We start from the raw sequence: 27257 nt of genomic DNA, 5'->3' as shown, positions 1-27257 counted from the left end.
ACTATTATTATAACTTGCTAAGCTACAACCTTAGTTGGAAAAGCAGGATGCTATAAGCCCAGGGGCTCCAACAGGGAAAATAACCCATTGAGGAAGGCAAACAAGGAAAAATAAAACATTTTGAAAACAGTAACATGGAAATAAATATTTCCTATATAAACTATAAAAACTTTAACAAAACAAGAGGAAGATAAATTAGATAGAATAGTGTGCCCGTGTATACCCTCAAGCAAGAGAACTCTAACCCAAAAGACAGTAGAAGACTATGGTACAGAGGCTATGGCACTACCCAAGACTAGAGAACAACGGTTTGGTTTTGGCGTGACCTTCTCATAGAAGAGCTAGTAAAATGTCTATCAACCGTGCTTACCCCATACGAAAACGGGAAACAGCACGTTAATAGAAGAAGAAGAAGAAGAAGAAGAAGAAGAAGAAGTCTATCCTTACAAGGTGTTATTACGAGCAGTTATTTTAAGAGCATATAAGAGACGGTATCTTCCCATCAGCAAGCTTGTAATATGGTCGAAATAAGTTGGCTTGTAGAGATTAATCCCATGCTCTATGAGACATAGATTTGACCAATTAGGAAAGAGAAAAAAAATGGAAGTGGCCGAGATGAGAATGTTAACATGGATGTGTGGTGTCACAAAAAGATAAAATCCGGAATGAATTAACCAGGGGACAGTCAAAGTATTATAGGTTCCATAGAAAGCTCGAGAAAGAAGACTGAAATGGTTTGGTCATGTCATGAGAAGAGAAGATGAACAAGTATGGAAAAGGGTAATGAACGCGGAGGTGGAGGACAGGAGGAGGGTGGGAACTTGGGAAGGCCAAAGTTCAGGTGGAGAGATGAATTATTGAATGCCATGAAGGAAAGGTGTCAACTAAAACAAGGTGAACAGGACAGAGGAAGATGAAGAAGGCTAACTAGATATAGCGACCCAATATAGAAATGGGAAAGGCTGAAGAAGAAGAAGAAGAAGAAGAAGAAGAAGAAGAAGAAGAAGAAGAAGAAGAAGAAGAAGAAAGCTGCATTTATAAGCAGTAATTAATCGTGCTGTTGGCCTTTGCTCATAAACTTCATTAACCAAAGGAGAGGTAGAGGACCTTCCACTTTGCTGATCTTGAAAGTAAATTTCAAAAAAAAAAGTTATTTAATTACCACGAAATACCCCGTAACCATTTCTCTAATTCCCTCTGATAAGAGCAGCCCAAGTGGAAAGTAAGATAATTTAATTTCATACACTACAGTTGCCAAATAGATTAAAAAATTTATTACTCTCATTCATTCATTAATTCATTCACTATATTAACAAATAAACTGGATGGGAGTAATTAAATAAATCAAGTATTTAAAATCTAATAATTACATTAAAAATATAAAAAATTCAATAAATTCAGAATTAGATATAGAGTTTAAAATAACATATTTAAGAAAATAATTACATTTAAAAAAAAACAAATGCATCAATTTAAAGTAAGATATTCTAAAAAGAAAAAAGAAAATTACAATTAAAAAAAAAGGTATCAAATATAAAATAATAAGATAACAAGCAACATTACACACCTACATAACCACACGTGAGTTAACATTCGTTCCTCACTACACACACCTCGAAATCTCAATTCGTGCTCATTACAAACACAAGGACATACGGAAGTGTAATCCACAATCCCCAAAATCTCGACTGGGTCTCACTGCAAGAGACCCGGGAAATACGGGTTCAGAATATTATACAAATTGGAAGCAGCTGTAAGAACAATTATTGCACCTTTTAGGGTGAATTGGAAAAGCTGACAGGTGTTTCGGTGAGAGATGTTTGCGTAATTTATTCCCATGTCAATGCGTCGGAGAAGAGAGAGAGAAAGCGAGAAAGAAATGAATGGTATAGTTGGCCCGCCTTTATTTATTTATTTACATATATATATATATATATATATATATATATATATATATATATATATGTATATATATATATATATATATATATATAAATATGTAAATATATATAATATATATACATAATATATATATATATATATATATATATATATATATATATATATATATATATATATATACAGAATATATATCTACTGTATTTATATATATATATATATATATATATATATATATATATATACAGAATATATATCTACTGTATATATATATATATATATATATATATATATATATATATATATATATATATATATATATATATATATATATATATACATACACACACAAACACACACACACACATATATATATATATATATATATATATATATATATATATATATATATACACAGTATATATACATACATATATGCTTCAACATTACCAGTCGTTGCTAGTCCACTGCAGAACAAAACACCTCAGACTTACCTTTCCACTCGCTTCTGTTTATAGTCTATCTATGACAATCTACACCAGCAAATTTTCTCAGATTATATATATATACATATATATATATATATATATATATATATATATATATATATATATATATATATATATATATATATATATATATATATATATAATTTCTCTACAATAAAGTCTAGTAACTTCCTCTCATCTTTATATCATACAGCAATTATAAAATCCATTCTACAGTATTCTCCTTTAAACGAAACAATAATGAGAACGTGGGCCATTAACTAAATCTTAGGCTATTAAAGATAACTTATATAGGAATAAATTAGCTTAATAAAACGACAAATAACATTTACGATCAATAAAAATCTTTCATATTCCTAAAGCGATCATTTAATGAAACTAATTAATATATTAATAAATAATACAGTAAATCTGTATAAAACCATCAATAACAATTATCAAAAATTGATACAAATTATAAACAAATAAATATTACCAGAATGACAAAAATCGGTTTCCAGATCGTGTACAGTTGGACGCAAGAACTCCAGTCAAAACTCGTTGCGCAGTTAGGGTGTGACACGGTCCACTTACTCAGATCGTGGCGTGCCAGGAATTATCGTGTCCAACTGTATCATTGATATTTAAACACCAATTAAAATGTAGATAATGGAAACACTGAATAACTTTATATAGATAAAATAAAATATCTATAACAGAGAGCTTAATGGTCCACTAAGACACAATATTCTGTTTCCTTATTTCCTTTCCTCGCTGGGCTATTTTCCCTGTTGGAGTCCTTGGTCTTATATCATCAGGATGTTTCTAACTAGGATTGTAGCTTACCAAGTAATGATAACAATAATGATGATAATAATTCGATCACTAATAATAATGATAATAATAATGATAATAATAATAATAATAACAATAATAATGATAATAATTCGACCAATAATAATAATAATAATAATAATAATAATAATAACAACAACAACAATAATAATAATAATAATAATAATAATAATAATAATAATAATTCGACCAATAATAATAATTATAATAATAATGATAATAATTCGACCGATAATAATAATAATAATAATAATAATAATAATAATAATAATAACAATAATAATAATAATAATAATAATAATATTAAGGATAATAATAATAATAATAATAATAATAATAATAATAATAATAATAATAATAATAATAATAATAATAATAATAATAATAATTCCACTAAAAACTCAAAATATCTCGAGACTATGAACGCAAACTGAATTACAGCGCGGCAATGATATGTCCGTATTTTACCGGACATACTTTTAAGCTGTCGTGTTGGTGAGAACATGTCACCCATCTGTCTTCATATGCTCTGTTATTTGTAAGTTTGTTTCTTTGCTGAATTTCTACCGCTACTTCAATCTTTGCTGTTTTTGTATTTTTTGCAATTATGCGTCATTACTTACTCGTAAATACTGAATGAGAGAGAGAGAGAGAGAGAGAGAGAGAGAGAGAGAGAGAGAGAGAGAGAGAGAGAGAGAGAGAGAGAGAGAGAGAGAATTATTAAAATTATTATCATTAATATTATTATGATTAAAAATATTATTATTATTATTATTATCGAAATTAAATTCATTATCAAAATGATGAAAATTAATATTATCATAATAATTAATGAAATTATATTATTATTAGAATCATAAAATTTATAATAATTTAATAATTATTAAAAAATATTAAAATCATTGCAACTATTGAAATTATCAAGATTACTATTATCATAAAAATGACAGAGAGAGAGAGAGAGAGAGAGAGAGAGAGAGAGAGAGAGAGAGAGAGAGAGAGAGAGAGAGAGAGAGAGACCAATCCCCAATTTCTCATGAGGCCAATTACCATCACCTGCAAAGAATTCGAACGAGAAATTCCTGTCAAATTTTCCTATCTTCCCTTCCTTCGAGCACCTGCTTATCCTGGTCCTTCCCCGTCAGGCTGTGAAAAGCTGACGGAGTCTTCACATGGAGATCTGTAGACTTTCTTCTGGGATATTAATGTTGTCCACATTTCTAGTTATTTAGTTATTTAGATTTATTATGTCGAATGCATGGATTGTATCCGTATTGATTATTTTCACATACATGCACGTGCACACACAACCACATGAATATATGTATGTATATACATAAGTGTATATGTATGTATATATATATATGTATATATATATATATATATATATATATATATATATATATATATATATATATATATTATATATATATATATATATATATATATATATATATATATATATACTGTACTGTATACCCTACCCGAAAGACTTGAGAAACCTGGAGGATGTTGCCTTGGCTAGGACTCCTTCGGTAAAGGAACAGTACGAAAGGCTAGAAATCTGTGTGTATGTATGTATGTGTATATATAATATATATATACATATATATATATATATATATATATATATATATATATATATATATATATATATATATATATATATGGGGGTAGATGGAGATGGTATGGGCATGCTCTTCGCACTCCCCATGAAAGATTAGTTCACCAAAAGCTTAACTGGGCTCCACAAGGCACTAGTAGAGTTGGAAGACCTAGACCTACATGGCTGAGGACTATGAAGCGCGTAGAAGAAGATGACGAATAGAGAGGTGTTGAATTAAAAGCTCAAGATAAAGACGACTGGCGAAATCTAACCGAGGCCCTTTGCGTCAATAGGTTTAGGAGATGATGATGATGATGATGATGATATATAAAATTATCTTTTATCTTCTAAAAATTACCCTGGACGTGGATATATATGCGGCGTCGAACATCTTTTCAATCCTACATAATTTTTCTCATATTCAATGTCAAAGTTCCTGAGGAATAAACGGACACTGCATCTATATCATACTATCAATTGATCGAAAAATAAATCATTCAACAAATGCAGCTTTGATCAAAGTTATAACTTTAAAATCTGAAACAACTGTAGTTTGGTAAATAGTATGACATACAGTTTTCATCTATTTAACTTAGCTTTAATTTCACTTCCATTAATTGAATTTCTACATTATTACTGTCACTGGGGACAGGGAGCCTATTCTATAAAAATGCACTTGAGAAAAATAAGTGTTAGAAGAAGTTGAAGAAGACAAAAGAATGGAAGAGGGAAGAGATCTATTCTATTGGAAGTTTGAAGTTGAAAATAAGAATATCTATGCAGTACTCAATACATGTTGTCTACATATACTGTATGTATACATTTTTAGCTGATAGGAAAGGTGGGTGAAAGAAAAGTAAGGGCAGTTAGCTAGCTAACCATGGTAGGGAATAGTTTAGGAAGTCAGTTAGCTAGCTAGTTTGGAAAGTTGGTTAGCTAGCTAGTTTGGAAAGTTGGTTAGCTAGCTAGTTTGGAAAGTTGGTTAGCTAGCTAGTTTGGAAAGTTGGTTAGCTAGCTAACCATGGTAGGGAATAGTTTGGAAAGTTAGTTAGCTAGCTAGTTTGGAAAGTTGGTTAGCTAGCTTACCATGGTAGGGAATAGTTTGGAAAGTTAGTTAGCTAGCTAGTTTGGAAAGTTGGTTAGCTAGCTTACCATGGTAGGGAATAGTTTGGAAAGTTAGTTAGCTAGCTAGTTTGGAAAGTTGGTTAGCTAGCTAACCATGGTAGGGAATAGTTTGGAAAGTTAGTTAGCTAGCTAGTTTGGAAAATTAGTTAGCAAGCTAACCATGGTAGGGAATAGTTTGGAAAGTTTGTTAGCTAGCTAGTTTGGAAAGTTAGTTAGCTAGCTAACCATGGTAGGGAATAGTTTGGAAAGTAATAAAAAGCGTGGTTTAGCCTCAATTTCATTCATATGAAGGTACATCTTTATTTTAATGGTCTTATAGATAATTTAGTACATTGATTGCTCATTTTTCTTATAGTTTCTTAGTATCGAATCCCTCTGATACCACCAAACATCTGCAGGGCGACAAAGACTTTATGGCCGGTAACCAATTGGTTAAGTGCAACGTATTGATTAAATATCTTATCGATTCGCTGATAGATAGGAGCAGGAAGCGGTTGGCTTCGAGAATGAAGCAATCCTTTAAAAATAGTGTTAAAATCTTTCCTTATATTTCTTTGTTCTTTCACTTTAATTTTGATTAATACCATAAAGTTTGACGTCAGGTACTTATTCCCCTTTTCCACACTTAAAAAAAAAAAAAAAAAAAAAAAAAAAAAAAAAAAAAAAAAGCAACCGCAATTTTGGAGAGGAATTTCTCCGTAAAAATATACTGTTCTCAGCCGTATTTCAGTAAAATAGAGGCGATCGTAATATTACCTTACTTTGTCATTATCATTAACGGGTTAGTGACTGTAATATCACTCTTTTACGTCAATAAATCCGTTTTTAAAACGGTAAAAATCCTGCTATAAATGTTGCCAGGCATTTACCGTTTTTATTTCGGAAAATTCATAACTGCATAAATAAAAAAAAAAAAAAAAAAGCTCAATTCTTGAAATAAATGTGCCAGGCATTTGCCTGTTTTTCGGCAAATTCATAACAGTGCATAATAAAAAAAAAAAAGCTCAGCTCCCGAAATAAATGTTGGCAGACATATGCCGGTTTTTTTCGGCAAATTTTCAACAGTGCAAAATAAAAAAAACTCAATTATCGAAATAAATGTTGTCGGGCATTTGCCGTTTTTTTTCCGGCAAATTTTCAACAGTGCATAATAATAATAATAAAAAAAAAAAAAATCAATTCCCGAGCGTGCAGATTTCTAAGCTTCGGGAATCTGATAGATTTGGATTCTCTTTGGGCGAGATGAGTCATCTATTTTTCGATCGAACGTTCTTTCAGAAGCCGATGAATTAAGGAAACTTGGTGGCATTGCCTTATCCAGTGCAAATGATGCAATGCAATAATAATAGATAATATTCCTTTTCAGCAGTTCGTTCATAATAATAATAATAATAATAATAATAATAATAATAATAACAATAATAATAATAATAATAGTAGTAGTAGTAGTAACAATAATAATAATATTAATAATGAATATAATAATAGTAATAATATCAATTTTAATAATAATAATAACAATAATAATAATAATATTATTAATAATAATAATATTAATAACAACAACAACAACAATAATACAGAGAATAAAAAAAAATCTCATTTATTTAATTGATTTTTCGATTTGCATAAAAATTTCAACTGAATTTTAATTATTCTTTTACATTGAAGCGCGAAAATTCTTTCCCATGAATTTGCCATTTTTAGGAAAACTCCGACTAATAGTAAAATCTTCTTTCTTGAATTTGTCACTCCATACACATATACATGAGATACAATGTTTCTCAGGTACATATATACATTTATTTCTTCAAGGTATTCTATCTATAGTTCTATACCAAGCTTTCACCACCCTTCTGTTCCTATGTGCCCCTTGGGCATTTTTATAATTTCCTTTGTATCCCTAAAATCATCATCATCTCCTCCTTCTACGTCTATTGACGCAAAAGGGCCTCGGTTAGATTTCGCCAGTCGTCTCTATCTTGATGTTTTAATTTAACACTTCTCCATTCATCATCTACTTCGAACTTCATAGTCCTCATCCATGTAGGTCTGAGTCTTCCAACTCTTCTAGTACCTTGTGGAGCCCAGCTAAACGTTTGGTGAACTAATCTCTCTTGAGGAGTGCGAAGAGCATGCCCAAACCATCTCCATGTACCCCTCATCATGATCTCTAAAACAGCGGATGGAAAATAGAAACAATGAAATAGATCTGGATATAATTCTGTTATTTATTCTCAATGCAAATTACATCATGTATTGCGCAGTATTAGCTTTTCTCTCAGATCCATTGTAACCCCCTGAAGAGTAAAAATTTACCACTGGCAGTACATACTCCCAGGTTGGGAAACCCTGATGATATTAGAATTTTTTCGCGTTACGAAGTATAGCGAAAAATAATTGTCCTAACGACATGTAAGCAGATCTTAAGTGTCTTGTTACTTAAGTTCAGTTGTTATGTAGGCAGTGGCCAATGAGAATTTAGTGTTGGGTGAAACGTATTCGATGTTTGAAGAGGTATTTAGTAAGTGGTCACTTTCTAGCGCACGCTAGCCCGAGCAAGTCGAATTTATTAGCCAGGACGCCAGGCAGGGTCAAATACAGCTTCAGATGTGAATAGTGTTTTCACGCTAGCAATCAGAATGCTGAAACCGTTTCAAGAAGTGATTGACAATCTATTATCCGATTTCCAGCAGAATATTCAACAAGTATCTGCACCTCGTTAAAGTATGATGGAAAACCATTTGAATGAGCATCGCGTTATTTTGAGGAAACTGATACGAAAACGTTAGCATTAGATGCGATTGTTTATCAACTTGGAGGACAAGGAACATCTAAAACTGCTGCAGAAACGAGTTAGTACGCAAAGAGCAGCATCGCCGAAAGTGTCAAGCTAGTTAAAGATCGAGGGAAAGTCTGTGGATTCATATCAACTTTGATGGAAGAGGTCTAGAGCTCATTAAAGGCCGAGAGTTGACATTGGAGCCGGGAACGTACCAAGAAAGACGTCGAAAAGATAAGTGAAAATATAGCTGTTTATTTTGTATACTTAGCAGTTGGTACAAGGAAATTGGAGCATTGTGTTTATTTTATTTTATTGTTTTTAATCGCCTGTTGGTTGTTGTTATTCACAATACATTGAACAGAATTAGATTGGGTCCGGTAAGATAGTCATTGACGTCTAAAAGGGCGATCACAAAATTCCATTTCAAAACAGTTACTGTGGTTGTTGGATTGGGTAACAATAGGTCAGAAAGGGACGAATCAGAATTTATTAAAAGAGAATGGGTGACACTGGTATCAGAAAAACTAAGAATAATTCCTTTGACGGTGACCAAGAATGGAAACGGTAAGCAAAGGCTGGTCTTTTATTACAAACTTTTTAAGGATTTAATCAGTCTACAGTCTGCTTATCGCATAGAAATCTATTAAAACGTTGCCAATATCTTTCTCATTGGGGAAAAATTAAAAAAGTTTTTATAATGGATTATCTTTAGATATTTTTGAAAGCGGCGATACATCTTTTCTAAAGTTCTTAAGTCTGTTAGATATTGGAGATCTAAGGAAGTGAAAATTGAAGTATTTATAGATGATGGCATAGCTGCGGATGGTTGTTTTGAAGGGGCATTGGATGCTAGCTATTTACTTTAAAAGCTTCAAGATTTGATTTATTTACAAGAAAGTATAATTGGTTTTCAGACTCTAAATTATATTTGGAAAGGTTTACAGTGGACGAATACTGAAGGCAAATTTCGTAACTACAGTATTAGGTTAAACTATGTCGTTAAAGACCTTGTTTAGATGCCAAACCTTCTGAATTAACAAAAACGTTATATTAACGAATATCTTTTGGACAGAATTGTCTGTTACATAATTTCCACGAAATTTGTCGTGAGAGGTATTGTTAAAATGAAAAAGATAAAGTATTTCTGTATTTTTACATATTGGGCAAAGCTAGTTGGGAACTTATTGGAGAAATATCAGATGCTCTACTTGAGATCACGTTTTGACGCAGAAATTCATTCTTTTTATTTTGGTCGTTACTTTAACTATATACTTGCATCAGACTTATTTAACCTATTGCTTCATTGTGATGCCTAAGATGTAGGCAGTTTATCACTATATTGTGACGCCTAAAATGTAGGCAGTTTATCACTATATTGTGACGCCTAAAATGTAGGCAGTTTATCACTATATTGTGACGCCTAAGGTGTAGGCAGTTTATCACTATATTGTGACGCCTAAGATGTAGGCAGTTTATCACTATATTGTGACGCCTCAGATGTACTGTAGCAGCTTAGCACTATATTGTGATGCCTCAGATGTAGGCAGTTTAGCACTATGTTGTGACGCCTCAGATGTAGGCAGTTTAGCACTATATTGTGACGCCTCAGATGTAGGCAGTTTATCACTCTATTGTGACGACTAAGATATAGGCAGTTAATTACTATATGGTGACGCATCAGTTGTAGGCAATTTATCACATTGCGAAGCCTCGGATGTAGGCAATCTTATCAATATATTGCGACGCTTCATAGGAAATTTACCGCTATATTGCGACGCTTCAGACATAGGAAATTTACCGCTATATTGTGACTCCTCAGATTTAAGTTATATTGTGACGCCTCTGGTGTTGGGAAATTTATATGTTGTGACACCTCAGTAGTAGGTTTGGAGTAATTCTGAAGTTTTTAGCGATGAATACAGCGCATTTTTTTTATCATGAAAAGTGGTTGGAAACTGGACAGCAAATGAATCTTTAAAATTAAACATGAAGGAGCAGGAGGCAGTCGACAGAATTATGTTAAGTACTTTGGCAATGTTTGAACGTTGTTCCAGCTAAAAAAAAAAAAAAAAAAAAAAAAAAAAAAAAAAAAAAAAAAAAAAAAAAATAAAAAAATAAAAAAAATGCAAGTAGGTAGCAAAAAGCCAGATTTGGAATTCATAGAAAACCAAAGAATTTAAACTTGTACTGAATACACTGTTCAGGTCATCAATGTATGTTAGCCCAGAAAGAGTACAAAAGAGCGGATTTTTTGAAGTGTTATCAACTAACATGGATGAATGGTCAATTCTTGCTTACATTTTTCAGAGTTATGGACTTGTGATAGTTATTCATTCTTTAGACTGTTTTTCTACTTTTAAAAATATGTTGAGGTTTTTAATCTCTAATATTGGTGTCCCGGTGCAGAGGGAATTGATGCTTTAACTTGAGGTTTGGTGCTTTATACCAAAGGTTATTAATAAAATGGAGGTAAAAATTCTTAAGTAGAATATTCCAGAGTGAAAGTCCTCTCCATCTTGACTTTTGATATTATCGAGGGAAACTTTATTGTTAAACTTTGAGTGTTTACGTAACAAAAGGTTTATTACACACGGCAAAGATAAGAAAAAAAAAAAAAAATGGAAAATTTTTCGCTGAAATTTAACTTTGATATAGAAGGTAAAGGTTTTTGAAATTATAAGTATATAAGTACAATGTTTTATTTTTGGAATCTGCTTTCCAGGATCGCGAACGCAATGAAATGCCAGCAGTCGTCTTTGACGGTGGCATCTAATTTGGACAGGAAATTGGGGGACCTCAGTTGTCATGGGAATCTTCTATCATCGATGAATGACAGCACCGACAAGGCCTACCAAATTGTCTTTCAACAAAGAGAAACTTACAATAATGGTCACGAGCAAAGCGAAATGCCATTGTATGTTGCTTTTTTTATCACGCTTTTATTAGATTCCGGTGCTTTAGTAATCTCCAGTGATCAAGCTATTTATGCCATAACGTGCATGCATGAAATGAGGGGTTACATAGATCCAACGGAAAATTCACTTGTTAAATCTTTGCAAGCACCTGTGAAACATGAAGCTGGTAGATCGGTGCATACAAAGGATCTTTTTGATAATATGGTGTTGCAGAATCCGTGCGGATTATATTTTCCTATATTGAAAAACTTCTTAATTATTTTGATAGATCATTAAAGTTTTCTTACCGAGATTTGGGGAATTAAGTTTATTGTAATTTTAAGATTTCTTAGTTGAACAGAAAAAAAAAAAAAAAATGAAAAATCACCAATACTGTGAAGTTTTTGATATCGTTAGTTGTCACAAATGCTTTTCCATATTTGATGTATTTTGCTTGATACAGAGGAAGCTGGAATGATTTTGTCTTTTGATAGATTTATCTTTAAGAAGTTTTTTAAAAGCTCCTGTAATGTAACCAAACAGAATTTTTTGTTAAAACTGTGGCTACAAGTTCAAACATCTCAAACGATAACGTCAATGATAGGTGTCTTCATAGACATGAGTGTTGGTAGTCTGTTTCAAGTAAACATGTTTGTCAAAGGCTTCAAAAAGAGGTTAAATGTGTAAATCATTCAATCGGAACATTTATTTCTTTCTCTCCATTTCTTTCCTCTCCCTTTCTTTGGTATTATCTATGGTCAACCGGCACGGTGCGCTATAATGCAATTTAATGTTTTATTATGTTTATACCTGTAGAGAATGCGGAGTGAAGTGAGGACTAGAATTTTTTCGCGTTACGAAGTATAGCGAAAAATAATTGTCCTAACGACATGTAAGCAGATCTTAAGTGTCTTGTTACTTAAGTTCAGTTGTTATGTAGGCAGTGGCCAATGAGAATTTAGTGTTGGGTGAAACGTATTCGATGTTTGAAGAGGTATTTAGTAAGTGGTCACTTTCTAGCGCACGCTAGCCCGAGCAAGTCGAATTTATTATTATTATTATTATTATTATTATTATTTATTAGTAGTACAAGAGTGAGGTTCCACCACTCAAATTTGAGTTACTCTGCATTATTGCCGTGGATACACAGGTTTCCATAGTTTTTTCAAAACTTGAGATTTTGTTTTTTATCTATGGTTTTTCCTGGGCGGCAGAGGAGGCTTATATGTTAATTTGAAAGTTCGTTCATTTTGTTTTAAATATGCAACGCTATATCAGTACAGAAGTTTGTAGAAGTTATTAGAATATGTGATGTTACATCTATATTGTGTTTCAAAAGTATGATTCATTGGAAAAATAAACCTGGCGTCAACCGGCACGGTGCGCTATAATGCAATTTAATGTTTTATTATGTTTATACCTGTAGAGAATGCGGAGTGAAGTGAGGACTCGTAATATATCGATAGTCTTCGTTCTTGAATAATTAGTCTCGACTAGAACTCTTCGGCAAAATTTTGACTCAAAGAACGTTTATATATTTACTCTACAATGATGTTGTGGCCAATTGGCAGCGTCTCTACCTGGTGAACAGCAAACTGGGGTTTAAGTCCTGCTCAAACTCGTTAGTTTCTTTAGTGTTTGCAACCTCGCCACCCTTGTGAGCTATGGATGGGGAATCTGGGGGGAGCCTATAGATCTACCTGCTGTGATCACCGGCCATTGACTGGCCCTCCCTGGTCCTAGCTTGGGTGGAGATGTGGCTTGGCCGCTGATCATATGTATATATGGTCAGTCTCAAAGGCACGGTCCTACTTGCTAGGGTAATGTCACTGTCCCTTGCCTCTGCCATTCATGAGTGGCCTTTAAACTTCTACTACAAACTTGTGAACGCTAGTGAAATTATCGCTGAAAATCGATTCGCATTCTGCCCGTAGTTCGATAATCCTTTTCGTTGACAGATATTTTCGACCATATCGTTTGTTGCAATTCTTTCGTACGGTTAGTGTTCGCAGTGACCAACAAAGGATTTGTAATTTGCATGACCTATCCACATAACTTTAAAAGATATTTTACGAAGAGCGACAAAGTTATGTAAGTTCGCAAAAGTGATTCAAGTTATATACTTGTTCTGTTTTAATAGAAACTGCAATGATCACAATAAAACAGTTCTCTCTCTCTCTCTCTCTCTCTCTCTCTCTCTCTCTCTCTCTCTCTCTCTCTCTCTCTCTCTCTCTCTCTCTCAGAGAATTTCCTTATTTCCTTTCCTCACTGGGTTACTTTCCCTGTTGGAGACGTTGGACTTTAGCATTCTGCTTTTTCAACTAGAGTTGTAGCTCAGCAAGTAATAATAATAATAATAATAATAATAATAATAATAAAATGAATAACAAAACACAGAAAACAGTGCAGTTCAACAACATTCTATATCTTACACCAAACTATAACGATGGCAAGCATTTATAACAAATATCATCATAATCATCATTATTAACCCCATCATTTGATATATATACCCACTGTAATGGAACAAGTCGCATAGACCCACAATTTTCTAAGCAACCTTCCTCAAAATAAGTCGTCCATGAATACGTGAAACGACACAACCCGAGCGAAAAGATAAATAAAAAATAGACGCCATAACTCCCGACATAAAAACGTCATCGTATTCCGAACAGTTCGAGTTATTCTTTGCCCGATAAAGTGGCATCAGCGGTGGCCACTGCAAAGGCCATAACTGTCATAATCAATGTGACATGAGATCCCGTTGTCATCTTTGCTGCAGAGGTTTTAAGATGTCACCGTGACGAGTTGAAAAGGAAGGAGCTGAAGGTGAAGATGCTTAAAACAAAAGGTCAGGAGAAGATAAAAAAAAAAAAAAGATGGAGGGAAATTAGAAGAGAAGATTGTGCGATAAGTAATTGGAGTATTTTTAATATTTCTTAAGTAAATATTTAGAAGGGAGGCTCCAGACACTGTTACCCTTCGGTTTTCCGCGTGTATTTCAAGGGTGAAGTTGCTAGACCCTAGCCATGGGGCTTACACACCCAAGTACTGACTAGACTCGTGTTGCTTATGTTGCTTAATTTCCATGATCTATTGGCTAGTATAATAATAAATTTAAAACTGCAATAAAGGGTTTTTCATGCTTATCTTATTAGTTATTGCCTGCTAAACTTACAATACATTCCGTTGACCTCTCTATGATAATGTACATACTTTTGCATCAAAATCTCCCAGCAGGGTTATTCTTTATCTTCCATCACTTCAGCTTGGCAAAGATCTGGCATATAACCCAAAACGTATATACTTTTTCCGTTGTTAGACAATCTAATGATGTTTACATATATTATGTTTAACGAATTCAAGTAAGTGTGAGTAATTTGGGGGTATATTTATAATTTCCCAACATTCGAGGGGAGTGAACTTTTGAAAAGAGCTTAAATTCAACTTTTGTTGTTAAAAACAATAGTACTTTTTACGCTACACATCAATCAATGCACACAATTGCGTTTTCACTTACGGATGTACAGTAGAACAAATGAAAAACTGTAAAATATCATGAATTTACAGTTCCATTAATGAAAGAAGAGAAGCATAAACATACTCCCTGAAGGATTACGGTAATTAGAAAATATATCCAAGGTTCGAACATGAAATTTTCAAACAAAGATGAATAATAAAAGGAAAAAGATATAAAAACTTGAGTCTCCAAAGTCTCCAAGGAAAGCTGTACAACGCCAATGATCAGGGCTTGTAATAGAACCTGAGATGCCGTGGCAAAAGTGTGCTCTTCTTTCCCAAAGGAATAGGAACTCTGACGAATTCCCACAAAAATTTAAATCCGTGGCATTTCGTAAGATTGAATTAAATTAAAAAAAAATTAGTTTCTCTATTCCTTTGATCATTATACTTTATCAAGTTATTCTCTCTCTCTCTCTCTCTCTCTCTCTCTCTCTCTCATATTCATTAGACTTCTCCAAGTTACTCTTCCTCCAAGTTCTCTCTCTCTCTCTCTCTCTCTCTCTCTCTCTCCTCTATTTCATTATACTTTAGCAGGTTACTCTTCCTCCCCAGTTCTCTCTCTCTCTCTCTCTCTCTCTCTCTCTCTCTCATATTCATTAGACTTCTCCAAGTTACTCTTTCCTCCCAAGTTCTCTCTCTCTCTCTCTCTCTCTCTCTCTCTCTCATATTCATTAGACTTCTCCAAGTTACTCTTCCTCCCCAGTTCTCTCTCTCTCTCTCTCTCTCTCTCTCTTTCTCTCTCTCCTCTCTCTCTCTCTCTCTCTCATATTCATTAGACTTCTCCAAGTTACTCTTCCTCCCAAGTTCTCTCTCTCTCTCTCTCTCTCTCTCTCTCTCCTCTATTCATTATACTTTAGCAGGTTACTCTTCCTCCCCAGTTTCTCTCTCTCTCTCTCTCTCTCTCTCTCTCTCTCTATTCATTATACTTTATCAGGTTACTCTTCCTCCCCAGTTCTCTCTCTCTCTCTCTCTCTCTCTCTCTCTCTATTTCATTATACTTTAGCAGGTTACTCTTCCTCCCCAGTTCTCTCTCTCTCTCTCTCTCTCTCTCTCTCTCTCTCCTCTATTCATTATACTTTATCAGGTTACTCTTCCTCCCCAGTTCTCTCTCTCTCTCTCTCTCTCTCTCTCTCTCTCCTCTATTCATTATACTTTATCAGGTTACTCTTCCTCCCAAATTCTCTCTCTCTCTCCTCTCTCTCTCTCTCTCTCTCTCTCTTGTCGATCCACAAGAGACAAGACCTCGTCCAATGGCGAATGAAAGCGTAAGTTTTAGCATGAAAAAATGCAAAAAGCAGGACATGCTGCTGACATCGCATCCTCCCGACAGCAAATGCATAATGAATGGGAATTTCCTCTCGTGGTTTGACGGCTCAGAGGGAAACTAGTCGCTAAGTCCGAGTTGACATTTAAAGCGCTGTCTAAGTCGATCGTTTTTAAGAGTACATTTTATCGTAGTTTTTTTCTTCCCCTCTTTTCTTTATTGCGAATCTTCGGGAAAGTTACTTTCAAGTTATTTTTCATTGAAGTTTTTTTCGTCTTGATTGCAAATCTTCGGGGACATTTCATCAGTTTTCCCCTCTTTTCTTTATTACGAATCTTCGGGAAAGTTACCTCAAGTTATTTTTTTATTTTAAATTTTTCGTCTTGATTGCAAATCTTCGGGGACATTTTAGCGCAGTTTATCCCGCTCGTTTCTTTACTACGAATCTTCGGGAAAGTTACTTTAAGTTATTTTTTTTGTTTAGATTTTTTCGTCTTGATTGGCAAATCTTCGGGACAATTTATCGCCGTTTTTTCCCTCTTTTCTTTGTTGCAAATCTTCGAGAAAAGTTACTTTTGAGTTTTTTTCATTGCAGATTTTTCGTCTAGATTGCAAATGTTCGGGATACTTCATCGCAGTTTTTTCCCGCTCGTTTCTTCACTACGAATCTTCGGGAAAGTTACTTTTAAGTTATTTTTCATTTTAGTTATTTCGTCTTCATTGCAAATTTTCGGGGGCAAGTTATTTTTAGGTTATTTATCACTGCAGTGTTTTCTTTATTATATATCTTCGGGAAAGTTTATTTTTCATTAGTCTTTATTTCTTTTCTTTATTGCTAATCTTCGGGAAAGTTTTAAGTTATTTTTCATTTTAGTTTTTTTTTTTCGTCTTTTCTTGATTATAATCTTCGGGAAAGTTAAAGGGTATTTTTATTTTCTTTAATATAAATCTTTGGGAAAGATTATTTTTCATTGCATTCTTTTCTCATTTCTTTATTGAAAATCTTCTGGAAAGTTTATTTTTCATTCCTGTTTTTTCTCTTTTTCTATATTACAATTCTTTGGGAAAGTTTATTTTTCATTCCAGTTTTTTCTCTTTTCTTTAATTACAATTCTTCGGGAAGTTTATTTTTTCATTCCAGTTTTTCTCTTTTCTTTATTACAATTCTTCGGGGAAGTTTATTTTTCATTCCAGTTTTTCTCTTTTCTTTATTACAATTCTTCGGGAAGTTTATTTTTCATTCCAGTTTTTCTCTTTTCTTTATTACAATTCTTCGGGAAGTTTATTTTTCATTCCAGTTTTTCCTCCTTTATTTATTACATATCTTCGGGAAAGTTTATTTTACATTCCTGTTTTTTCTCTTTTCTATATTACAATTCTTTGGAAAGTTTTATTTTTCATTCCTGTTTTTTCTCTTTTCTATATTACAATTCTTTGGGAAAGTTTATTTTTCATTCCAGTTTTTCTCTTTTCTTTATTACAATTCTTCGGAAGTTTATTTTTCATTCCAGTTTTTCTCTTTTCTTTATTACAATTCTTCGGGAAAGTTTATTTTTCATTCCAGTTTTTCTCTTTTCTTTATTACAATTCTTCGGAAGTTTATTTTTCATTCCAGTTTTTCCTCCTTTATTTATTACATATCTTCGGGAAAGTTTATTTTACATTCCTGTTTTTCTCTTTTCTTTATTACAATTCTCCGGGAAGTTTATTTTTCATTCCAGTTTTTTCCTCCTTTGTTACAAATCTTCGGACAAGTTTAGTTTTTCAATGCAGTTTGTCCTTTCTTTATTACTAATATTTTGGAAATTTATTTTTATTTGCGGTATTTTGGAAAAAGTCTAATTTTTTAGAGTGTGGATACTAAGATAAGATTTAATTTTTTTTTTTACAGCAGCGTCTATATATCCGTACGTATGATTTTTTTAATTAATTACTGTATTTGCGATTGAGTATCTTTCATGATTTTAGTATTTGTATAAAAAAAGAATACATTTATATTTTAACAATTACACATCTGAAAAATATAACCATAAACAGATATACATGTATGTATGTATAGCTGTTCATGTTTAGATAATTAACTATTTATGAATCTAATTATAAATACATTTATAAATTTTGTGTATGTATGTATGTATGTATGTATGTATGTATGTATCCCAGAACATAGTCCAAAATATGGAATTTATTGTGAATTAAAATATGCTTTTATTCAAAACATACATTGCACAGTAAAAGAGATTTACATTTACAAATGCCTTTGCAAAAAGTGCACCGTATTCCCACTACTTCCAGCTCCCCATAAATTCAACAATACATTGGCGTGTTTAGAGCGAGCAGAATTTTAGTCTTCGAAGAAGTTTCTCCGCAAATTGCTAAAACTATTCACAAGTCTCGATTTAACGCACCGATTTATTGACTGTCCGGAGGTGGGGGGAGGGGAAGGGAGGCGGAGGGGGCATAGAACAGGGCCAGGCAGGGGGAGGGGGCCTAGTAGCAGTAGTGTCTCGCCAGAGACAAAGAGTTTAAAAACCAGAGTGCCAAAATGGCACGCAATGGGATTTGCCAATTCTATTTCTTGTGAAAAGCGTGAAGAAAGGTCCTTGGAGATTCCTTCAAACGGAGTTTATGTTTAATTTGTGAAATATATTGGGGAGATATTAAATTTCATGAAAGATTTTTTTTTTTTAAGTGTACAAGTCTTTCGACAAGACGTGTCCCCAAATCTTGTTCGATATTATGGACCTGACTTACACTTTAGCGACGGCTTTGATCTGGGGATATATATATATATATATTATATATATATGTATATTATAATATATATGTATATATATATTATATCATATTATATATATTATATATATATACATATATATATATATATGTATATATATATATATATATATTATATATATATACATACATACATATATATATATATATTATATATATAGTATGACACTTTTAAATTGAAATATATGGAATAAGGAAACATGAAAAATTCGGAGATAATTTCTATTTTTCCTTAACTAATACAAACCTCGAGTTATTATATGAATATTTTTTCACATAAATAACGGAAGGTTTTTTAAACCATACGATTTACTATTTTTTAAAATAGCACAACGTGTAACATGTAACATCATTAGAGGATTTTATTTTAAAATGAAGACAAAAATGTAAAATAGGTAGGATTGGCATTCGTAGAAAAAGTTTGATATATCTTATAAGAACGAGAAATAGGACATAATATGCATACATTTGTAAAAGAAAATACATTCATTTGACAAAGGCGAGAATTTAAGGCTTTTAATCTATTGAATTTTTTTTTTTATACGCGATAATTAAGTCTAGTATAAGCCAGTATTAGAAAATATTATTCTTTCTCATAATGAAATTAGGTCAATATAACATAAACAAGAAGGTTAGTGTGTAAAATATTCCATAATTGAAGTGATTTTCCCCTTTAAATTAGGTTATTGATTTATTTATTTTATTCATTTTTTTTTTTTTTTTTTTTTTTTTTTTGAAAAGTGCAAAATCCACTAAAACCTACTGTAATACCTTTATACGCTTTTCTAGACCAAACCTAAAAACGGAAACATGGAAAATGAAAACCAAGAAGACTCAAACTTAATCTTCTTCTTCCCTAATTTTCTGCCTGCCTCTTCATCTTCTCCCGTATGAGGTCCCTCCCAAGCCCTCCTCACTCCCTCCCCACCATCCATACTCACAACGTGTCCACACCCATCTCAGTCGTGACACTCTTATCATCTTTGTAAAATTTACTACGCCTGCCATTCTTCTTATCTTATCATTTTCCAATCTTTCAAACAGTGATATTCCCATAATCCACCTCATCTCCTCATCTCTGTTCTCTCAATCTTTGCTTCCTCTTGTCGTCTTAAAGCCAAGTTTCTGATCCATACATTAACAGAAGCTCTAACTTAATCTATTTAAAGTTAAATTATCTATACCCTCGCTGCATTTTCCACAAGGGATCAAAGGTGCAGACTAAATGTGCAAAAATTGAATCTCAGGACAAACTTTCAATCTTACTTGGATGTTAGCGACATAGAAGTAAAACCTTTTTTAGGGGAAAATAAAAGTCAAAGAAGAGGTCACAGGGAGAACAGAAGTAAGTAAAAGTTCCAAAGCCCGTTTTGCATTAGTGAGGGATAAATGCTTGCTACCCCGTGTAGTTCGACCGCAAAGTAACCTATTCAAAAGTAAAATTTAAAGTAAAGTTTACAAGGAGAACAGAAGCAAGCAAAAGAATTCCAAAGCCAGTTTTGCAGTATAGACAGATAAATAAATTATTGAATCGTGCCATCAGAACAGAAAATGTGATTTAATACTATTTAAACGTAAAAGTCACAGGGAGAACAGAAGCAAGTAAAAGAATTCCAAAACCAGTTTTGCAGTAGAGAGAGATAAATTTTTGTTGATTCGTGCACTCCGACGCCCCCCCCCCCCAAAAAAAAAAAAAAAAAAAAAAAAAAAAACTTAAAAGAAGTCAAAGTACAGGTCACAGAGGAGAACAGAAGCAAGTACAAGAATTCCAAAGCCAGTTTTCCAGTAGGGAGATACATGATGAATCGTGCAACCCGACCACAGAGAGAAAAGAAAAAAAGCTATTTAAAAGCTACGCCGCCATCAATATGAGCGGAGAGACCTCATCGGAAAAGGCGGTGCGTGTCTCTCACCACTTTCGTAGTTATCATAAAATATGCAAATGGTCACGCAAGCACGATCGCCCACGTGTAAAAATGCACGTCGGCGTAAACATACACGCATACAAAGCCACCAAATGTTTCCTCGTAATGAGAGTGCGTGTTACGCAAGTTTTGACGCCGCTTGACATGATGTGAAATCTCAGATACTACAAAAGAAATGATCAGGTTTGAAATGACAGATGGTTTAATTAATAAAATCATCATCATCATCTCCTCCTACGCCTATTGACGCAAAGGGTCTCGGTCAGATTTCACCAGTCGTCTCTATCATCATCATCATCATCATCTACGCCTATTGACGCAAAAGGCCTCGGTTAGATTTCGCCAGTCGTTTCCATCTTGAGCTTCTAAGTCAATACTTCTCTCTATTCATCATCTCCCAATTCACGTTTCATAGTTCTCAGCCATGAAGGGCTGGGGTCTTCCAGCTCTTCTAGTACCTTGTGGAGCCGACTTAAATATTTGGTGAACCAATCTCTCTTGGTGAGTGCCAAGAGCATGCCCAAAGCATCTCCATCAGACACTCACCATGATTAAATGTTTAAATTTGTTTCATAAATTATAGTTACATAATATTGGTTCGAAATGCCACTTGCTTATTAAACTGGAAGCTTAGAATTATTTGTTTCATACATTGTATGTAAATAAAATTGGTTCGAAATTGGACGCTTACAATTGTTTCAGGACATTGTAGTGATAAAATTGGTTTAAAAAGCTAGTTGTTTAGATGAATAAATTGGAAGCTTAAATTGCTTGTTTCATAAATTATTGTAGTTGCGTAAAAAATAAAACTTTTGTATTTTTTTTTTTTTTTTTTTTTTATTTTCAGACAACAGTAACCTTTTCGTTGAAATGACAGTTACAATCATTAGTAAAATAAAAGATCCCGGTACATTTATTCCGTACATTATAGTAAGATAAAATTGAAAAAAATCCGTGCCAGGCAATTTTCTGGACTGTTGGAGACACAATCAAAACTCTATAGTTTAATGTAGTGTCTGCAACCTAACCATCCTTGTAAGCTAAAGATGAGAGGGCTTTGGGAAAACCTAAATATCTATATGCAGAATCATCAATAGCCATTGTCTGGCCCTCCCGGATCTTAGCTTAGGCGCTGATCATTATGTGGCCAGTCTCTGGGGCACTGTCCCTTGTCTATGCCATTCACGAGCGACCTTTAAAAACCTCAAAATCTTTAAATAACCGTATCTCAAATATTCTAAGAGTTGTAGATGATAATATATATATATATATATATATATATATATATATTTATATATTTTTTTTTTTTTTTTTTTTTTGAGGGATATGGGGTTTGGAGGTTGAATCGAAAGACACACCAAGCTAACAAATGAGCATTTTTTTAATAAATTCTACCAATAAGTTTCATGATGTGGCAGGACCACACGCAGCCTTTTTAAGGGTTCGACACGCTGCCTGAAATAAAAAGCGCACCACGAAGCGCTATGAGGATTTCACTTATTAACTGAAAAGATTCAGAATCACGAATAATGTTTCATTATTTCTAAACTATAAAAAAATACATAAAAGTTCTAGAGATTTAATCTTAGGCAAAAAAAAAAAATAAATAAATAAATAAATAAAAAAAAAATTGTCTATGCAAATAAAAATACTCATTAAAAAAATCATAATGATTTTTTATATATTTTATTTTAATTTTTCATTACTTCTTATGTCCTTTATTTGTTTCCTTGTTTCATTTCCTCATTGGGCTGTTTTTTTCCTGTTGGAGCCCTTGGGCTTATAGCATCTTGCTTTTCCAACTAGGGTTTTACCTTGGCTAATAATAATAATAATAATAATAATAATGAAATTCATTAAAAAGTAACTCACGAAAAATCGTAACATTTAATAAATGAAATTAAAAAATATGCATTGAAAAATACGAAGTATTTGGAAAAATAAAAATCTTAATACAAGAAAAAGTTTTCACTTCTTGGACACAATTACAACATTAAAACATTTGGACGAATAAATTACATTACAAAGAAATATAATCACTACGTATCAGGAAAGCTTTATTAAGTATTAAAAAAAAAAACTAAAGGAAAAAAACTAAAAAAAAAAAAGTTAGAAGAACTAGGCGGACACACAGCACATTGAAGAAAAGGAAGAAGAAAAAGAAAAAAAAAAAGAAAAAAGAAAAAAAAAAAAGAAAAAGGCGCACCGTACAAACCCGGATCGATGCAACATAAACCACACACACACACACGAACAAACACACACACACACACAAACACACACACACAATCTCCGCCATAAAGGTATAGCGAAGGAAATCAATAAGAGCGAAAGTTTCGTCTCCTCCTCCTCCTCCTCCTCCTCCTCCTCCTTCTTCTTCTTCTTCTTCTTCTTCTTCTTCTTCTTCTTCTTCTTGCCATGTCGCATAGCAAAGAATTCGAAAACACCGCAGAGCTATTTCCAAATGGGGGAATGGAAAGGAGTTGGGGCCGAGTTGACTGCTACTACTACTACTGACTCACTCCCTCACTCACTCGGCCAGTTCGGTTGTCTAGCGTGTTTTCTAATGAAGAGCGGTAAAGGGGGGGAAGGTACGTATTGGGACTGGGTCATAAATAAGTGTGTGTTGAGTATATATATACGCAAACAGACACACGCACACACACGTGTATATATATATATATATATATATACAGTATTTGTGTGTCTGTGTGTATACATATATCTCTCTACACATACACACACACACACACACACACATATATATATATATATATATATACACTGTATATGTAATATATACCTTAGTGTTTTCGTAATTGCTTTAGAGTGATATACAAAATATCTAAAAGTCGATAAAATAATCCCCAACACCAAGACAAAATGTACTCCGAAAAGGAGTAAGGCCCCGAAAAGCAGAATCGATATTGATCAATGACCAGATTTACCCATAAACCTAACACTAATTTTAATTTCCTTTTTAAATGAAAAAGTATAGAATAAACTTATATTCGAAAGAAAAAGAAATATAAAAAACCATCATGACATTCTAGCCAAGTTCCAAAGTATTGGAAAAGTTTCATTTAATGGAATAAAATAGCGATGAAAAGCACATGGTGTCTTTTTTATTATTATTACGCGGGAAAAGGGAACTTTGCTGAGTCATCATCAGCACCCTCATATCGAATATTGTTTTTTCCAGCTTTTGGTTTGGGTTCTTGTTTACGAGAGAACATTTAAAATTGATTTCTCGTTAATGAAGGAAAGAGAGTTTGGGGTCTTGTTTATGAGGGATAAAATAAGTTTGGGGTCTTGTTTTTGAGGGAAAAAGTAAGTTTGGGGTCTTGTTTTTTGAGGGAAAAAGTAAGTTTGGGTTCTTGTTAAGAGGGAAAAAGTAAGTATGGGGTCTTGTTTATGAGAGGATAAAAGTAAGTTTGGATACTTGTTTTAAAGGGATAAAGTAAGTTTAGGGGTCTTGTTTATGAGGGATAAAGTAAGTTTGGGGTCTTGTTTATGAGGGATAAAGTAAGTTTGGGGTTCTTGATTTTAAGAGGGAAAAAGTAAGTTTGGGTTCTTGTTTTTTAAGGGATAAAGTAAGTTTGGGGTCTTGTTTTTAAGGGAAAGAGTAAGTTTGGGTTCTTGTTTAAGAGGGAAAAAAGTAAGTTTGGGGTCTTGTTTATGAAGGATAAAGTAAGTTTGGGTTCTTGTTTAAGAGGGAAAAATAAGTTTGGGGTTCTTGTTTTTGAGGGATAAAGTAAGTTTGGGGTCTTGTTATAGAGGGAAAAGTAAGTTTGGGTTCTTGTTTAAGAGAGGAAAAAGTGAGTTTGGGGTCTAGTTTATGAGGGATAAAGTAAGTTTGGGTTCTTGTTTTTGAGGGATAAAGTAAGTTTGGGGTCTTGTTTATGAGGGATAAAGTAAGTTTGGATTCTTGTTTTTTGAGTGATAAAGTAAGTTTGGGGTCTTGTTCATGAGGGATAACGTAAGTTTGGGGTCTTGTTTTTGAGGGATAAAGTAAGATTGGGGTCTTGTTTATGAGGGATAAAGTAAGTTTGGGGTCTTGTTTTTGAGGGAATAAAGTAAGTTTGGGGTCTTGTTTTTGAGGGATAAAGTAAGTTTGGGGTCTTGTTTTGAGGGATAAAGTAAGTTTGGGTTCTTGTTTAAGAGGGAAAAAGTAAGTTTGGGCTCGTTGTTTTTGAGGGATAAAGTAAGTTTGGGGTCTTGTTTATGAGGGATAAAGTAAGTTTGGGGTCTTGTTTTTTGAGGGATAAAGTAAGTTTGGGGTCTTGTTTTAGAGGGATAAAGTAAGTTTGGCGTCTTTTTTTTTAAGGGATAAAGTAAGTTTGGGTTCTTGTTTAAGAGAGATATAAGTAAGTTTGGGGTCTTCTTTATGAGGGATAAAGTTAAGTTTGGGTTCTTGTTTAAGAGGGATAAAGTAAGTTTGGGGTCTTCTTTAATGAGGGATAAAGTAAGTTTGGGTTTTTGTTTAAGAGGGAAAAAGTAAGTTTGGGTTCTTGTTTTTAGGGATAAAGTAAGTTTGGGGTCTTATTTATGAGGGTTAAAGTAAGTTTGGGTTCTTATTTTTTAGGGATAAAGTAAGTTTGGGGTCTTGTTTATGGGGGATAAAGTAAGTTTTGAGTTCTTGTTTAAGAGGGACAAAGTTTGGGGTCTTGTTTATGAGGGATAAAGTAAGTTTGGGGTCTTGTTTATGAGGGATAAAGTGAGTTTGGGTTCTATGTTTTTTGAGGGATAAAGTTAAGTTTGGGTTCTTGTTATAAGAGGGAAAAAGTAAGTTTGGGGTCTTTGTTTGTGAAGGATAAAGTAAGTTTGGGTTCTTGTTTAAGAGGGAAAAAGTAAGTTTGGGGTCTTGTTTTTGAGGGATAAAGTAAGTTTGGGTCTTGCTTATGAGGGAAAAAGTAAGTTTGGGTTCTTGTTTAAGGGGGATAAGAGTAAGTTTGGGGTCTTGTTTATGAGGGAAAAAAGTAAGTTTGGGGTCGTTGTTTTTTAGGGATACAAGTAAGTTTGGGGTCTTGTTTTTGAGGGATAAAGTAAGTTTGGGGTCTTGTTTATGAGGGAAAATAGTAAGTTTGGGTTTTATATTTATGAGGGATAAAGTAAGTTTGGGTTCTTGTTTAAGGGGATAAAGTAAGTTTGGGATCTTGTTTTAAGAGGGGAAAAGTAAGTTTGGGTTCTTGTTTAAGGGGGATAAAGTAAGTTTGGGGTCTTGCTTAATGAGGGATAAAGTAAGTTTGGGGTCTTGTTTAAGAGGGAAAAAGTAAGTTTGGGGTCTTGTTTTTGAGGGATAAAGTAATTTTGGGGTCTTGTTTATGAGGGAAAAAGTAAGTTTCGGTTTTTGATTTAAGAGGGAAAAAGAAAGTTTAGGGTCTTGTTCTTGAGGGATAAAGTAAGTTTGTGGTACTTGTTTAAGAGGGAAAAAGTAAGATTGGGGTCTTGTTTATGAGGGAAAAAGTAAGTTTTGGGTTCGTGTTTAAGAGGGAAAAAAGTAAGTTTGGGTTCTTGTTATAAGAGGGAAAAAGTGAGTTTGGGGTCTAGTTTATGAGGGATAAAGTAAGTTTGGGTTTCTTGTTTTTGAGGGATAAAGTAAGTTTGGGGTCTTGTTTATGAGGGATAAAGTAAGTTTGGATACTTGTTTTAAAGGGATAAAGTAAGTTTGGGGGTCTTGTTTATGAGGGATAAAGTAAGTTTGGGGTCTTGTTTAATGAGGGATAAAGTAAGTTTGGGTTCTTGTTTAAGAGGGAAAAAAGTAAGTTTGGGTTCTTGTTTTTAAGGGATAAAGTAAGTTTGGGGAGTCTTGTTTTTAAGGGAAAGGAGTAAGTTTGGGTTCTTGTTTAAGAGGGAAAAAGTAAGTTTGGGGTCTTGTTTATGAAGGATAAAGTAAGTTTGGGTTCTTGTTTAAGAGGGAAAAATAAGTTTGGGTTCTTGTTTTTTGAGGGATAAAGTAAGTTTGGGGTCTTGTTATAGAGGGAAAAGTAAGTTTGGGTTCTTGTTTAAGAGGGGAAAAATAGTGAGTTTGGGGTCTAGTTTATGAGGGATAAAGTAAAGTTTGGGTTCTTGTTTTTGAGGGATAAAGTAAGTTTGGG

This window comes from Palaemon carinicauda, chromosome 27, assembly GCF_036898095.1.
Source record: "Palaemon carinicauda isolate YSFRI2023 chromosome 27, ASM3689809v2, whole genome shotgun sequence".
NCBI lineage: Eukaryota > Metazoa > Arthropoda > Malacostraca > Decapoda > Palaemonidae > Palaemon > Palaemon carinicauda.
The sequence above is the reverse complement of the archived record's forward strand: the minus strand, read 5'-3'. Positions refer to the sequence as shown.